Raw genomic sequence first — 15,924 nt, 5'->3', positions numbered from 1 at the left:
ACTGTGGGGATGCACATAATGTTCTGGCACCCAAATCGGCTGCTCTGCTTTCTCTGGAAAGATACAAACATAACCACTTCCTCATGTAACTGTTTCAATACAGCCTCAGGACCAGCCACAATCCTACCAATGGCTTGCATATTTTATTTTCTATTTTCTACTTAATCTGTATCTTATTTTCTATCTTCTATATCTTATTTTCTATCTTACACTTTTCTACTTATTTTTTATATCTCCTATTTTCTATCTCTTATTTTCTCTTATACTTTCTCTTATTTCCTATATTTTTATCTTATTTTCTATCTCATATATTTTAATTTCTATCTTCTATACTTTCTATCTTCTAGTTTTCTATTTGTTATTATCTCATTTCTATCTTCTATTTTCTAATCTTTAAAATTTTATCCTTTGACTTATAAATTAACAATTACCCATCTTGAGCTAATAATGCTGTTAGGAGTAATTCAGCTTCAAATGACACAATTTTTCCTGCTCCATGTATTTGAAGCCTTCTCTTAAATCACCTTCAATTTTCTCTTTTGAATATGGCACTTAATATATAGTTTAAATATCTCTAATTTTCTTTAAATGATAATTATGTTCTACTTATCTCACCTAAGGTTTCTTTGTTATAAAAATTAAAATATTAATGCTAAGCAATATCTCAGTACCTTTGCTATTTACATTTCAGTTCTTTTGCCTTCCACTTTGAGCTTTACAGTCCTTAGCAAAACTTAAGAAATTATGAATTTGACTATGCTTCTTTGAGCAATGTTTTAGTGGTCCCTTTCCTGAGATCCTGAATTTCCCATGTTTTACACCCAGCTACTAATAAACTTTGCTCCTTCCTCACTTTTGCTTTCTGTGTATGCTTCACTGGAGCGTCCTTTCACTTTACAATTGTAGTTCCCCACATTGGGTGCCATATATGCTGTTCTCAGCACAGCCAGGGGTGAACCTGAGGGGGGTGAGTAGTGAAGGATTAAAGAAGACAGTTAAGAGGATAAAGCTGGGCCTAGATGAGACACTGTTTTTGGATGGAGAGACAGTGCCACATCCTCCAAGCTGACTCTTTATTTTATAGCCAGATTCCAGGAGGCAAAGAGCATTGTCAAGATGTTTACAAAGTTCTCAAGGATTTCAAATCTACTCAATTACATGCACCTGAACTCTATCAAGCTTTGTTTTGTCAGCACCTCCTGCACCTCCTACAGCCTATATCACTTAGCCACCTGGGACCACAAGTTCAGGCCATAAGGTCAAGCTTACAACTATAGCCTTTAGCTATAATTGTGCTGGCAGGGCTTTTCACTCTAAGCTGGGACTTGCATGTGGCTTTGCCACCAGAGGACTGTGCCCTCTCATTGGTCCAAGGCTTGAACCTGTCCAAATTCTGTATCTTCTCTCTCTCTCTCTCTCTCTCTCTCTCTCTCTCTCTCTCTCTCTCTCTCTCTCTCTCTCCATATATATATATATATATATATATATATATATATATATATATATATATATATATAATGCTTGTTAATGTAGTAAGATTGAATAAGGAGGAAACTGGGACTTCAAAGGGGTGGGAGTTGATATTATGTTCAAAATGAACCTAGAAGTGGCATCACTGGTTCAAATGGTGGTTTCATTTTTAAATTCTTGAGGACATTCCATACTGTCTTCCACAGTGGCTGCACCAGTCTGCTTTCCCACCAGCAGTGCAAGAGGGTTTCTTTTCTCCACATCTTTGCCAGCACTTGTCATTTGTTGATTTGTTGATGATAGCCATCCTGACAGGTGTGAGATGGTACCTCATTGTCATTTTGATTTGTATCTCTCTAATGATTAGTGACTTTGAGGATGTTTTTATATGTCTTTTGGACTTCTGTATGTCCTCTTCTAAAAATTGTCTATTTAGGTTCTTTGCCCATTTTTTAATTGGGTTGTTTATCTTCCTTTTATTTAAGTTGTATGGGTTCCCTGTAAATGTTGGAGATTAAACCCTTTTCCATGATAATATTGGCAAATATGGTCTTCCATGCAGTGGGCTTTCTTGTTGTTTTGTTGATGGTTTCTTTTGCTGTGCAGAAGGTTTTTATTTTGATGTAGTCCCATTTGTTTATTTTCTCCTTAGTTTCCATTGTCTTAGGAGCTGCATCTATAAAGATATTTCTATGACAAATATCTGCTATTTTCTTGCCTATGGCTTCTTCTAAGATTTTCATGGTTTCCCATCTTATATTTAAGTCCTTTATTGATTTTGAGTTTACTTTTGTGTATGGTACAAGTTAATGGTCTAGTTTAATTTGTTTGCATGTATTTGTCCAATTTTCCCAACACCATTTATTGAAGAGACTGACTTGACTCCTTGTATGATTTTGCCTCCTTTGTGAAATATTAATTGGTCATAGTGGCTCAGGTTAATTTCTAGGTTCTCTGTTATGTTCCCTTCATATATATGTCTGTTCTTGTGCTAATACCAGACAGTATTGAGAACAGTGGCTTCGTAATATAGCTTGATATCTGGTATTGTGATAAAAAATGCCAATTAAAAAGGATACATACACCCCTATGTTCATAGCAGCACAATTTACAATAGCTTAGATTTGAAACTGCTTAAGTGCCTATCAATAGATGAGTGGATTAAAAAAATACCTGTGGTACATCTACTCAATGGAATACTACCCTGTTGTAAAAATGAAGGAACTCCTATTATTCTCAACAGCATGGATGGAACTGGAGAGCGTTATGCTAAGTGATGTAAGCCAGTCAGAAAAGATAAATATCACATGATCTCACTCATAGATGGAATATAATAAACAACATAAACTGATGAACAAAAATAGAGCCAGAGTAAAAAATATTTTAGAATATAATAGAAGTTACTCTTATTTGCAGATTTTTAATGTTTTCTATAATTTTTGTGATATATGATATTACAATAGTACACTTTTGGTTATATTATAATATTTTTTCTTGAAATGTTAATGTTTATTACATGATAATATATAATTATTTTGTACCTATAATCTGTTAATAGATTTATTTTGTATATTGTAAAAATATATATTAAAACTAACTAACTACCTAACTAACTAAATAAATAAATTTCACATAAGTCATCCTGACTGTTATTTTTTCCCATAAAAAGGGAAAATTGAAGTTACCATGGAATTATCACAAAGATCCTATATTATCAAATATAAAGACTAGAAGAAGTCATTCAAACTAACATTTTCAGTGTACAAATATAGAGGAACTAGAGACCCAGTGCACGGATTCATGCATGGGTGGGGTCCCTCAGCTTTGCATGTGCCCTCTAGCAATCCAGGACCCCTCAGGGGGATGTCAGACTGCCAGTGTTTGGTCTGAGTGATGTAGCATTGCCAAAGTGGCAGGCAGACAGGGAGGAGTCCCAGCCAGGGCAGGGCGCAACTCCACCTCTACTCATCTTGGCCCTGCTGTGCCTGCTGTTGCTGCCACTGCTGCCCAATAGCACTGCTGCGGAGGTGGGAGAGGCTCCTGCCACCACAGCTGTGATTGTCACTTATGAACCTGGCTTCTGGCTGAGTGGTACTCCCTCTGTGGAAGTGCACTGACCACCAAGGAGCAGCTCCTGCATTGAGTGTCTGCTCCCTGATGGTCAGTGCATGTTTTAGTGAATGATTGACAGGTCATTCCAGTCAGGGGTTATTCCAGTAGTTTAGTAATAAAGGTTGTGTGTGTGTATATATATATATGAAGAGAGAGAGAGAGAGAGAGAGAGAGAGAGAGAGAGAGAGAGAGAGAGTTAGTTAGTTCAGAAGAGCCAGGGCCAGCCTGACAAGTTGAATCAAGCTGAAGTAGGGAGGTGGGAATTGAGAGAAGAAAGAAAGACAGGAGAGTGGGATCCGGAGGACTGCAGGTAGCCATTGACCAACTGCAGCAGGTTTATTAAATGTGTAATGGCCTTTTATACACAAACACTGAATAGGAGGTATGTCAAGAGGAATGTACTCTTTGTTCCTCTTAATCTTAAGGGAGAGACAGAGCAGAAGGACAAATTCTCAGTACAGCAGATCTCAGTAAATAGTTACAGACTTCTTGGTAAGCCATGAAAGGTTGCTCTCATCTACTGATAATCACCATCCAAACAAGCCTGGGAAAACTGTGTGGGTAGGGGACCAGCCTTTCTAGCCACTTCGGGTGCAAGGGCCGTGCCAGCTTATACCTGGTCTCCAATACAGAAGGTTTAGGTGACTTGCCCAAGACCCTAGAGACAATAATAGCAGTTCCAAATCTGTTGTAATGTTTTGATGCCTCTAATGATACTCTTTTTCTTTACTACTAAATAGTTAGAACAGGCTTTCCATATGTTTTGGAACACATATATGTATCCCATATTTAAGTTTTGTTAATATCAAAGATTTTACAATGCCTTTCTTCGTGCTTAAAAAAATGCTTATTGATTTTAGAGAGAGAAAAACATCAAATTTTGTTGCATTCATTGGTTGACTCTTGCATGTGCCCTGACTGAGGATCGAACAAATAACCTTGGCATATCAGGACAAGACTCTAACCAACTGAATTATCAGCCAGGGCCTTCATGATTTTTCATTGCAGACATAATGGTTTTATTTTAAATTATATAAACAATTAAAATGGAAAGGAGAAATGAAGAATTATTTGATTTAGAAATCATGGCCACAATGCTTTCTTTTCAGACAGTTGTGTGCTGGTAAATATTTAACTGGCTGGGCCTTAGGATGGGACTGGATCTCTGATCTGTAGTTTTTACTGACTTCCATAATGTAAACACTCTCACCATGGCCTATTTCAAGCCACCAACCTGAGATCCTCAGTGTGAAATTAGGAGCTGACACACACAGTTCCTGCTTAGAAGCTGGTATAATTTATTTCAAGCATGTCACTGCTTTCAGATGCCAAAAATATATATTAAAACATATATTAAAACTAACTAACTAAATGATAGACTGGGGATCTAATTCAGGATATTTTTTTCTCACTTGGGTCCTGATTTTCATTTTATGTACTTGTACACACACTCATACTTACATTTGACTCCTGAATTTCATATTTTTGTCAGTATTCTCTTTAAACCCATATCCTTTTGTCCATATATTAAAAGTACTACTTGGTTATAGATGTTTCTCATAGGAGATATAAACTTTAACATTAACCAGTGCATTTCAGGAGAAAAATAAAAGGAATTTTCTGATAACATGTATAAGATTTGAGTAAAATCGCCTGCCTTTAACTTTGACTTTAGGCCCTAAATGATATGACATACTTCCTTTAGGGACATCCTTTATCCATATATCATACTCCTACTCACTCCTTCAAGGAATGAAGTTGTAGCAAAACAATGCCATTTAAAGTAGAAATCTTGAAAAATAAATTATAAACTTCTGGTGTAATGTTTTAGAGGACGGAAACATCTTGTATTTATTGAAATTTTTTTCTGGAACACAATTTAGACTTTCTGAAATCTTCCTAGTCATAGGTGATTAACAACCAATTTTAGAGCACCAACAATTGCACAATGTTAATGTTTAATTAGCAAAAGGGAAGCACCTGCAGTGTGGAGGAAGAGACTCCAAGATTAGACTATACACATTCAGGTTGTAACAAAAGAGAAATTAAGTGAACATACTATTTATCTTCAGGGAAAATATAGTTGCTAAATTGTTAGCCCCAACTACTGGAAAGTACAAGCAATAAGTAATATTTTGCATGTCTATTTCATTGCTGGCTTTTAACCAATGAATTCCAATGGGGGATGTGTGAGTTTTCCTGTCTTTTCAGCACAAAGACAGGCTTGTTTGTGCTTGGGAAGATTAGACAGATCTAGCTCACCTTCAGTTTAATGTCATGCTTTGTACTTGGCATGTTAGCTCTCACCCCCTTCCCAAAATGATTTGCCCCTTACCCTCAATAATTTCTGTCCTTCATCAGTCTTCCTGTGTTCAAATGAAAGATATTATTCTAAATTCTTTTTAACACATTTCTTTTGCTGCTACTTTCAAATTTATAATTATCATCTTACTAAAAGATAAAAAAAGACTTAATGTGATTATTCTTGGCAGGAAGCCTAAGGTGAAACCTTGTTGTATTTAATGTATAAATTATAATGTGTGCAGTTGTGAAATGGGTTTGCAAAATGCTTATGTATCCACATAATTTAAGGGAAACTGTCAGAGAGTCTGTACTCTTCAGAGGCTAATATTCATTGAAAAACATCTCATAATATGTTATATCTGAAGAGTAAATGAATAGTGTAAGTTAAATGCAACCAGTAACTTTCTGCAAGACAGGAAGAGAAAGGATAGGATAGCCTCTCAGCAAGGGCTTAGAAAAATGCAAAACCCCTTCCTTCCTCACTTACTTTGAAATTTATTTAGAATGATTAATTTTCCTGTGGTTTAATGTAAATTGAGAATTAAATAGAAACTGTGTTACCTTGCTGACCTCGCTTCCCCAGGTTTTAAACTAAACTTGTGGATAGCTTTCCTAACCAAGTGAATTTCAATTAGAATCAATCCTTTCATTTAAATAGGAAACTAAAGGGAAATATTTTTCAGTTTTTATATCTTCCTAATTTTTAAAAAAAATCTCATTTCTAAATTTAGATTGTATAAATATTCAGTGTGCTTCCTTCCTTCCTGTTGCACTAATTGGTAACCCTGTCACCTGTTAATTTTCGTATTTTTAAAAAGTTCTGGGAGACTTCAGGAGAAAATATATTTGGGTCTTTTTTTTCTACCTCTAAAATGCCAAAGGAATCTCACAAAAGTGCACTTTATGAAGTATCCTGGCAAAAATGTTCAAAATAATTATCTTAATCCTCCCTCCCTCCCTTCCTCCTCCCTCCCTTCCTTCTCCTTCCCTCCCTCCTTCCCTCCCTCTTTGCCGGACTGCAATCATTGTCTCACTAATAGAAAGAGGCTGGTCAACATTGAAGCTCTGAAAGGTCAGAGCCAACCACACCCTATCTAATTGAGACAATAGTAACTGAGGCAACTTCCCCATCTTGTAATCATGTAAATCCTTACATGATATGATAATCTGTTTATTACCTGCCTAAGGGCTATGGGTGTTTCCCAAAGCTGTTTAAGGGTAATGAATGTATCCCATAGCAGCCTCAATAAAAGGGATAGCAAGGCCAGAGCCTAGAGAGTCTTCCCACTAGAGGTTGACTCCCACCTGGCCCCTCATTTGTCCCAAATTAACTCTTTTCTAGTCTCTCTCTTCATTTTAGTGTGTGGCCTCCTCCAGAAACTAGACCAGACCCTAATCACGCGGGTCGTGTTAAGGGTTCCCACACCCCTTCCTTCCTCCTCTTTTCCTTCCTTCCTTCCTTCCTTCCTTCCTTCCTTCCTTCCTTCCTTCCTTCCTTCCTTCCTCCCTCCCTCCCTCCCTCCCTCCCTCCCTCCCTCCCTCCCTCCCTCCCTTCCTTCCTTCCTTCCTTCCTTCCTTCCTTCCTTCCTTCCTTCCTTCCTTCCTTCTTTCCTTCCTTCTTTCCTTTCTTCTTGATGTTTTGTTTCTATCAAGAACTGTTAGTCACAGTAAATAAGCAAATAGTCCCTGCCAACAAGAAATTGAGAGTCTAGACATATAGCTATATTTTATTTACATTTAGTTTTTGCAATAGGCAGAATAAGGCACACTACTTCCTTTACCATGGTGCTGAGATGGATTTCATTTAAATTTTTATAATACCTAAAAGGATGAAAGTGCTGTGCACATGTAGAAAATGCCTTGTTGCTCTAAAGCTGGAAAGGTTAGAGTAGTGTCATCCCTAGCTCTATAATAAGGTGGATTCTTCATTGCTCTGTACACAAAATTGCCAAAAGTGTTTAAGAACTTTAAATACTCTGTCATTTTGACCTTGCTAAATATTATTTTGTCTCAAAAAGGAGATATGCAAATTACATTGGCTTTATTTTTTACCATTAAAGAAAATCTACTAGTATGTTATAGTTATGGGAGTCATTATTTTAGGAAAACATTATTTTTTATAGGAAGAGTTTATTCACATTGGGTGAGGGGAAGATAGAGGAAAATAGGAAAATAATCTTTGTCAGATGTTGGATTTATTGTTTGTTTACTTAAATACAGTAAAGTAAAAGAATGTTTTTGATTAATTGAATGCTAGAAGTAATAGTGTTTTTTATTTAGAAAAAAAAAAAAAAAAAGGGAAATAAAAGAGCTTAGGGACATCTCTGTAAAAAAAACATTATGAAAGAAATTGTATGGTGCAACACACTGTTACTATACAAATTGAAAATCTATTTAAAATTAGAAAATTCTGCTCAAAGATGCTTACACATTGGTTGTTTATTTCCCCATTATTTTATTATGGAGGATTTTAGAAAGATAAGTTTGCAATTTTTCATAATTCCTTGAATCAAATAACTTTGGTGCTCATTTAGCAGATGATGAAACTAAAGATAGAAAGGTTGAGTTTCATATCACAGACAAAATCAATGATACAGATAAATTCAGAGTTTGAGTTCACAGTCCCTGATGACCTTTTGAATTGTGTGGCCTTGTGAAAACCATTAATTTAGGAAGAAAAATAACTTTTTGGAAAAGCATGCTAATATGTATCGATGCTCCAGTGCAAGCATGTCAAATTCCTGGCCCATGGGCCACATGCAGACAACAATGAATGTTTTTGTGGCCCAGCCAATATAACGGTATATAAGAAAAATGTTAATAAAATTGTTGTAACTTAATTTTTACAATAACTTGTTATACATATTATTAATAATTAACTAAAATGTTCGCTAATGACTGATTACTGTAATTGTGTTGCATTCATTTCCCTACACGCCTTATGCGCAGGCTCACCATTTCTCTCCACTAATACTATCAGCGAATATTTTAGCAACCAATTGCCACATCATTAGTCTTGTACTGACTTGTTTGGTGTATGCAGCAGGAAATATTTCACTTTCAGAGAAAAATGTTTATCTGAGTTACACTTATTTGTGCAATTATTCAGTGTCTGGAAAGTTAATGTTTAAGAAAAATATGAATTTTTATTAAAATGTTCTATTTTTATATGTTAATGATGACTCATTTATTTTAGCCCTTTGTCTCTATCAAAATAAATCTACGTTTCTATGAAAATTGAAGCTTTTGTTTTTCATAAACTTAAACCTTGTTTATATGGCTTGTGTTAGCCTTTGAGTTTGACATGCTTGCTCCAGTGTCTCAAGTTTTACTTGTGACACTTGAATCTACCCAAATTTACCTGACTTCAAAATGAAAGTGAGGGAGACCTGGGATCTTTGTGAAACTATCCAGTTGCTCATAAACATACCTACTGCCATGGCAATCTTAAAAATCTTCATGCTCACTTGTTAAAGTCTAGCAACTTATTTATGATTATGCCACAATCAGTGGCAAAAACATTAGAATTTAGCTCTCTATTTCCTAGTCAACTGCTATGAACTATTCTGACCTGGATGAAAATTATCTTTATTATTACAAAGGAGGAAAGAAATAGGAATGAAATGTGGGGCAAATTATTTTGTTGTTGTTCTTGTTGTTTGTTTGTTTGTTTTGTGTGTGGGGGTGTGCCTAAAAATTGTTTTGCAGGTAAAGTAAGGAATGGAGAAGGGAAAATGAGAAAGAAATATGTGTGTAAAAATGTATTGCTTACTGCTTGTATATGCTTATGTTAAAAAAAATAGAATTTTAAAATTAAAATGTAAAGTTTAAACTCTTGACTTCAGCCTTAGAAGTAAATGTATATAGTAGGAGATGGTTGGGAGAGTTGATAATTCTTTTAATACTAACATTCAAATGAATGCAAGCAGGCACATGTAAACTACAGAATATATCTCTCATATATATAGTGACATTCAAAATAGTTTCAAACAAAATAGAAACAGACTCATAGATACAGAGAACAGACTGGGGGGAGGTGTTACATGGCTGTGTAAAAAAGGTGAAGGAACTAAGCAAGAAAAAACAACATTAATACAGACAACAGTATGGTAATTACCAGAAAGAAAGGGGCAGTGGGGTTAGGTAGAAGAGGTAAAGGATAAGGTGACCAGACGTCCCACTTTTGGCAGGACAGTCCTGATTTTTAACAATTTGTCCTGTGTCCCATGGCGTTTTAAAAGTCCTGATTTTTGGAAAGAATCTTTTAAATCTTTTGGACTTTTTTAAAATGCCGCAGGTCACAGGACAAATTGTCACCTTAGTAAAGGGGGAAATATATGATGATGGAAGGAGAGTTGACTTTGGGTGGAGAATACAATACAATATATGAATGGTGTATTGTGAAATTGTACACTTAAAAACTATATAATTTTATTAACCAACATCACCCCAATAAATTCAATAAGAATTAAAAACAAAACAAAAACAAACAAAAAAACAAGATGGCAGCCTATGTAAGCACTTAAACTGCCGCCTCGCACAACAATCTCAAAATAACAACTAAAAGACAGAATGGACATCATCCAAAAACACAGGAAAGCTGGGTGAGTTGGAAATCTACAACTAGAAAAAAGAAGAGAGGCTCACAGATCAGGAGAGTTGCAAAGAGCTGAGGTAGAGAGATGCATGCAGAGAGGGCAGCTGAGTGCCTGGCTGGAAGGAGGGGAAAGGAAGCCCCCGAATGCACTGAACTCAGGTTAAGACTGCACTGAACCCCAGCCCCAGCTAAAACCCCGTGGACCCAGACTCATATGGATGGAGTCTGGACTGTAGAGAAAGGCATCCAGAGACTCAGAGGCTGGGAGACTTGGGGGAGCCAGAAGTTGCAGCAGGCAAGATCTAGAGTCCTGTGCGAGTGAGTGAGCACAGAGAGGTCTGACTCTGGAGGTTGCCACAGCCTCTCCATGGTGAAGGAGTCAGAAGCTCCTGACTGCACTGAATCCCAGTTCCACTGCACTGAGCACTGAAACTCAGTTACAGGCAAGCCCCTGGGGCACCCACACTCTTACAAGGGAAATCAGAACAGTCAGGCAGAAACTCAGGGGATCCGTGAAAGGCAGAGGTCTGAGGTGTACGCACAATGGCAGGGCTGATGGGAAGCCAAGACTGTCATCTCAGCCCTGAGACTTCGCCCCATCCAAGCTGAGCTCAGAGGCTTTTGCAATTTTGCAAGTCTGATCCTATAAGACTGTCTCCAATACAGAAGGTACCTGGTGTAGACACAGCTGATAGTGATATTCAATTGGCCTGGAGATCAATTCCTCCCAGTGATACCAACAACAATCAGGAGTTAACTACAACAAGGCTGTACATGCAGTCCACGAAGGGGAGCACCAAGAGTGTCTACCTCAGGTAACTGGAGAGGCTGACCCACTGGACCATATAGGATACCAAGCACACAAAGCCACCCTACTAACTCAGGGAAGCAGCAAAAATGAGGAGGCAAGGAAACAGATCTCAAAGGAAAAAAAATGGAGGAGAACAAAAACTGGATATAGAGTTCAAAACCATGATTATAAGGTTTTTCAAGAATTTCCTAGAAAAGGAGGATAAATTTAATGAGACCCTCGAGGATATGAAAAAGGACCAACTAGAAATTAAACATACACTGACTGAAATAAAAATTATTATTCAGAGACCCAATAGAAGACTAGAGGAATGCAAGAATCAGGTTAAAGATTTGAAATACAAAGAGGCAAAGAATACTCCCCTGGAGAAGCAAGAAGAGAAGAGAATCCAGAAATTGATGATAACGTAAGGAGCCTCTGCAACAACTTCAAGGTTACCAACATCAGAAGAAGAGAGAGAGCAAGATACTGAAAACCTATTTGAAGAAATAATGTCAGAAAACTTCCCCCACCTGTTGAAAGAAATAGGCTTACAAGTCCAGGAAGTACAAAGAACCCCAAGCAAAAGGAATCCAAAGAAGACCACACCAAGACACATCATAATTAAAATGTCAAGGGCAAAAGACAAAGAGAGAATCTTACAAGCAGCAAGAAAATACAGCTAGTTACCTATAAGGGAGCACACATATAATTATCAGCTGATTTTTCAACAGAAACTATGCAGGCCAAAAGAGAGTTGAAAGGAATATTCAAAGTGATGAATAGCAAGAACCTAGAACCAAGATTACTCTACCCAATAAAGTTATCATTCAGAATTGAAGGGCAGATAAAGAGCTTCACAGATGAGAAAAAGCTAAAGGAGTTCATCACCACCAAACCAGTATTATATGAAATGCTTAAAGGTATTCTTTAAGAATAGGAATAAGATTTAGATTAAAATTATGATCAACAAATACACATATATCAACAAGTGAATCTAAAAATCAAGTGAATTAAAAATCTGAAGAACAGAATAAACTGAATGTAATAGAATCAGAGGCAAAGAAAAGGAGTGGATTGATAATTTCATAGCGAAATGGGTGTGGGGGGTGCAGTAAGAGACTGGACTAAAATCTTACACCTATGTATGAGGACAATGGTGGGGGGATAAAAGCAGAGGGTGGGGTGGGAACCAATGGAAGGGAGCTATGGGGGAAAAAGGAAAACAATCCTAATAATCTGAGCAATAAAATTTATTAAATTAAAAAAATTAAATCATTTCAGTGGAAATTATACTTCTATTAATAACTGTAACCATAGTAACAATGTTCTCTTACATTTGTGAAGTTCTTTTATAGAACTATGGTAAAAACATGTAAACTGTACCATCTTAACCATTTAAGTAATATATTTTTTAATTGTGTTAAAATACATGTAACAAGATTTATCATCTACCATTTAAAACAATATGATTTTATTAATCAATGTCACTCCAATTAATTTAAAAATTAGAATCTATATTATTTTTAAAACATTTTTATTGATTTCAGAGAGGAAGGGAGAGGGAGATTGGAAGAAACTCACTACAGACTGATTCATTTGCCTCTCAGCATAACCATTATTGCTTGTCTCATTTTTGGTTCTTATAAGTCTATTTCTAGTACCACATGATCTCACTCATCTAGGGGAAATGATGAACAATGTAGACTTATGAACAAGACAGACCTGGAGACAAGGAAGCATAGATTAGACTGTCGGACCTCAGAGGGAAGTTAGGGAAGGGTGGGGATAAGGAGGAGAGATCAACCAAAGGACTTGTGTGCATGCATATGAGCCCAACCAGTGGTCACGGACAACAGGGGTTGGGGGCATGCGTGGGAGAAGTTTGGGATGGGAATGGGGGGATGAGGACAAATATGTGATACCTTAATCAATAAAGAAATTTTAAAAAAGAAATCAATGATGAGAGAGATTTATTGATTGGCTGTTCCTGTATACCCACACTGGGGACTTTATTTGCCATACACAAAAAGCAGTATTTAGGCTAGTTGTAACAAGCTCCCTAATGTTTTCACTAAAATGCCCTTTGTGCTCAAGAAAGCTTTTGCTATGATACAAAGCAGAAGGCGGTGGCCTTATAGAAAAATAGCAGCAGTTTCAGCAGGTTATACTGAAGCCTTCCTAAGGCAGTGAAACTTAGCAAGATATTTCCCCAGGAACCCTAATGCCTTAAAGACATTTCATAAAGAAAATGGTCTAGGGTCAAATATAATGGCTAGCGGAGAGTGAATTGACTTATCTAGCTGGAGTAGACGACTCATTTAAGAAATAATTGGAGAAAAGGGAGGAGATGTATTAAGGCAGATATCTAGACTAAGGCATTTAGATTTTATTTTATAATATGCAGTCAGGAAATATTGAAGGTTCTAGAGCAAAAGATGACATAATGAAAGAGATTTTTCTCAGTTTACGTGGATTTTTTCAGTTTACGTAGAATGGATTGGAACAATGAAGCCATCTGTTTAAAATAACTTGGACATGAAGTGACGAGGGCCTGAATTAGGGTTCAAGACATAAGGATAAAGATGGAAATTTACAACATATATCACACGAACAAAAACATTAAAGCTTGGAGATGAAAGGAGAGAATGAGGGAGAATCAAAATTATCCTCAAGTTTATAGTTTTGGTAACTGAAAGCATGCTTGTATTGCTGACAAAGCAAGAGAAGGGAGGTGTGAAGAGTGGGATTTGGAGAGGCATATGTTGAATTTGAGATGTCAGTAGGTTATATCCAAAAGAATGGGTAACTTCTTATCCATTCCCTTAATATTAGAAGTTTTGCACAGTGATATACTCTTTAAATTTAAGAATGCCTTTATTTTAAAACATGTGTCTGACAGTGATATGATACACCTTAGAATAGCAAATATTTAATCTGATTTATTGTAAGATTTACTAAGGTGCATTAATTCCACTGATGCTAATAGAAATTACACAAGCAGAGCAAAAAGAGGCTGCTAAGAATCCCAGTCATTCGTCAGCTTGTCTTTTGTATAATCTTTGTTAATTATACTAGGAATTGTATTAGAATTCAATTTATGACAAGGAGAGATCTTGTTTAAAGGTCCTAACACCAGCCTAGAGCACATTTAATTTAAATAGGGAGCAGAGTCAAGTAAATGAAGTATAAAATTGCTTCACAGTTATACTTTCTATCAAGTGAGTAGTCAACCCTTAAATTGTTTATTATATCAGATTTCTTTTTTTATTGAAGGAAAATAGAAATTCAGTTTTAGCAAGGAAATTAAACATGACAATTTAAAATAATAGCTCTATTATTTTTATATGTGATAAAATACACACTAAGAATATATTAAAATTATCAGTTAATATGTTACTAGAATGTTTCAATTTTTCAAAGAGATGTAACTTTTAAATATGTGTTCACTAGATGATAATAAAATAAAACTAATAAGAATATTTAAAAAAAAACAAAATTAAAGCTATAAATAATTCAATTCATTGCAATTATATTAATGCATAAATCTGAATTGTTCTACATGATCCTTGACATTATAATGTGTGACCCATTAATAAATAGAGGACTTATGTTAAATCCTCTATTTATTAATGGGTCACACATTATAATGTCAAGGATCATGTTCCTGTGAACACCTTATGTTAAAGATAATTTCCTTAACTTCCCTGGCTGTAAGTGAATACTGGTGTTGGTACTTTTAATATATCCAAATTTAAGTTTTAGTTGTGCATATAGGAACTGAAGTATGGAGTAAATAACAATGGAATATAAATGACCTTGCCTCCAGCGTGTTTTTTGTTCCTTGGATTGATAGCTACTAGAGTCATGATGAACCACATTTTAAGTTCCCATGAACCAAGGGCTGATTGACGCCCAGTTTAACATAAGCACCATTTTATGAGAGTTTCCATAGTGACCAGGTTCCAGTTATCAGCTTGAACAATTTCATATATGATTAATGTTAATTGCCCATTTTGCATGGCTGACTTCTGGGTTGCTGAATTGGTTGCTACTGCCTTTGATCTGGTTGGGAATACAATCCAGTGCAATAGTTAGAAAAGTGATCAGTTTGCCAACACTGAGAGAAGATTGATTCAGGTTGCTGTGAGGTCAGAGTTTGTTTCTCTTTATAAACACTAAAAGGTCAAGTAGAGTTTAACTATCATTGGCATGCTCGAAATGTTGTAATAAATGCCAGACCTAAGAGGTTATTATTAATCTATGATGCAATTAAAAGACTTACCATTCTTTCAAAAAATTCTCATTTAACTTAACAGCACCTTTAAAGTGTAACATTTTTACAGTTAAGTAAACAATTCTTTCAAAGTGAGTGTTATTTGTTGTTTTCGTGGCTTCTAATGTCATCCAAAAAATGACACATTCAGGGACTATCCCAAGGGATTTTAAATATCAGTGATATCTCTGAATAGTAAACCCCAGGTCAATATTAACAGCCCACTTCAGGAATCCAACTGCAGTGGTCTTTACAAGTTGTTGCTAATTCCCCCTTTAACTGCCACTATATCTTCAGCAATTTGTTTAGTTTGTCCCAGAATGTTACAAGTGTTTCTTTAAAGAATTTTAAGCCAAGCTTTCATTAAAGATGATG

General features: G+C 36.0%; 1 long non-coding RNA gene across 1 annotated transcript; it reads right to left on the bottom strand.

The window, feature by feature from the left end:
• Nucleotides 1-399: 399 nt before the first annotated feature.
• Nucleotides 400-15,622, bottom strand: LOC118719920. Its single transcript, XR_004988315.1, has 3 exons — nucleotides 15,610-15,622; nucleotides 4,793-4,798; nucleotides 400-624 (listed from the first exon to the last, which is right to left on the bottom strand). It is a non-coding gene; the product is annotated as an uncharacterized LOC118719920 (long non-coding RNA).
• Between the last annotated feature and the right edge of the window lie 302 nt (nucleotides 15,623-15,924).

Source organism: Pipistrellus kuhlii, unplaced genomic scaffold, assembly GCF_014108245.1.
Source record: "Pipistrellus kuhlii isolate mPipKuh1 unplaced genomic scaffold, mPipKuh1.p scaffold_m20_p_16, whole genome shotgun sequence".
Classification (NCBI taxonomy): domain Eukaryota; kingdom Metazoa; phylum Chordata; class Mammalia; order Chiroptera; family Vespertilionidae; genus Pipistrellus; species Pipistrellus kuhlii.
The sequence above is the reverse complement of the archived record's forward strand: the minus strand, read 5'-3'. Positions and strand labels throughout refer to the sequence as shown.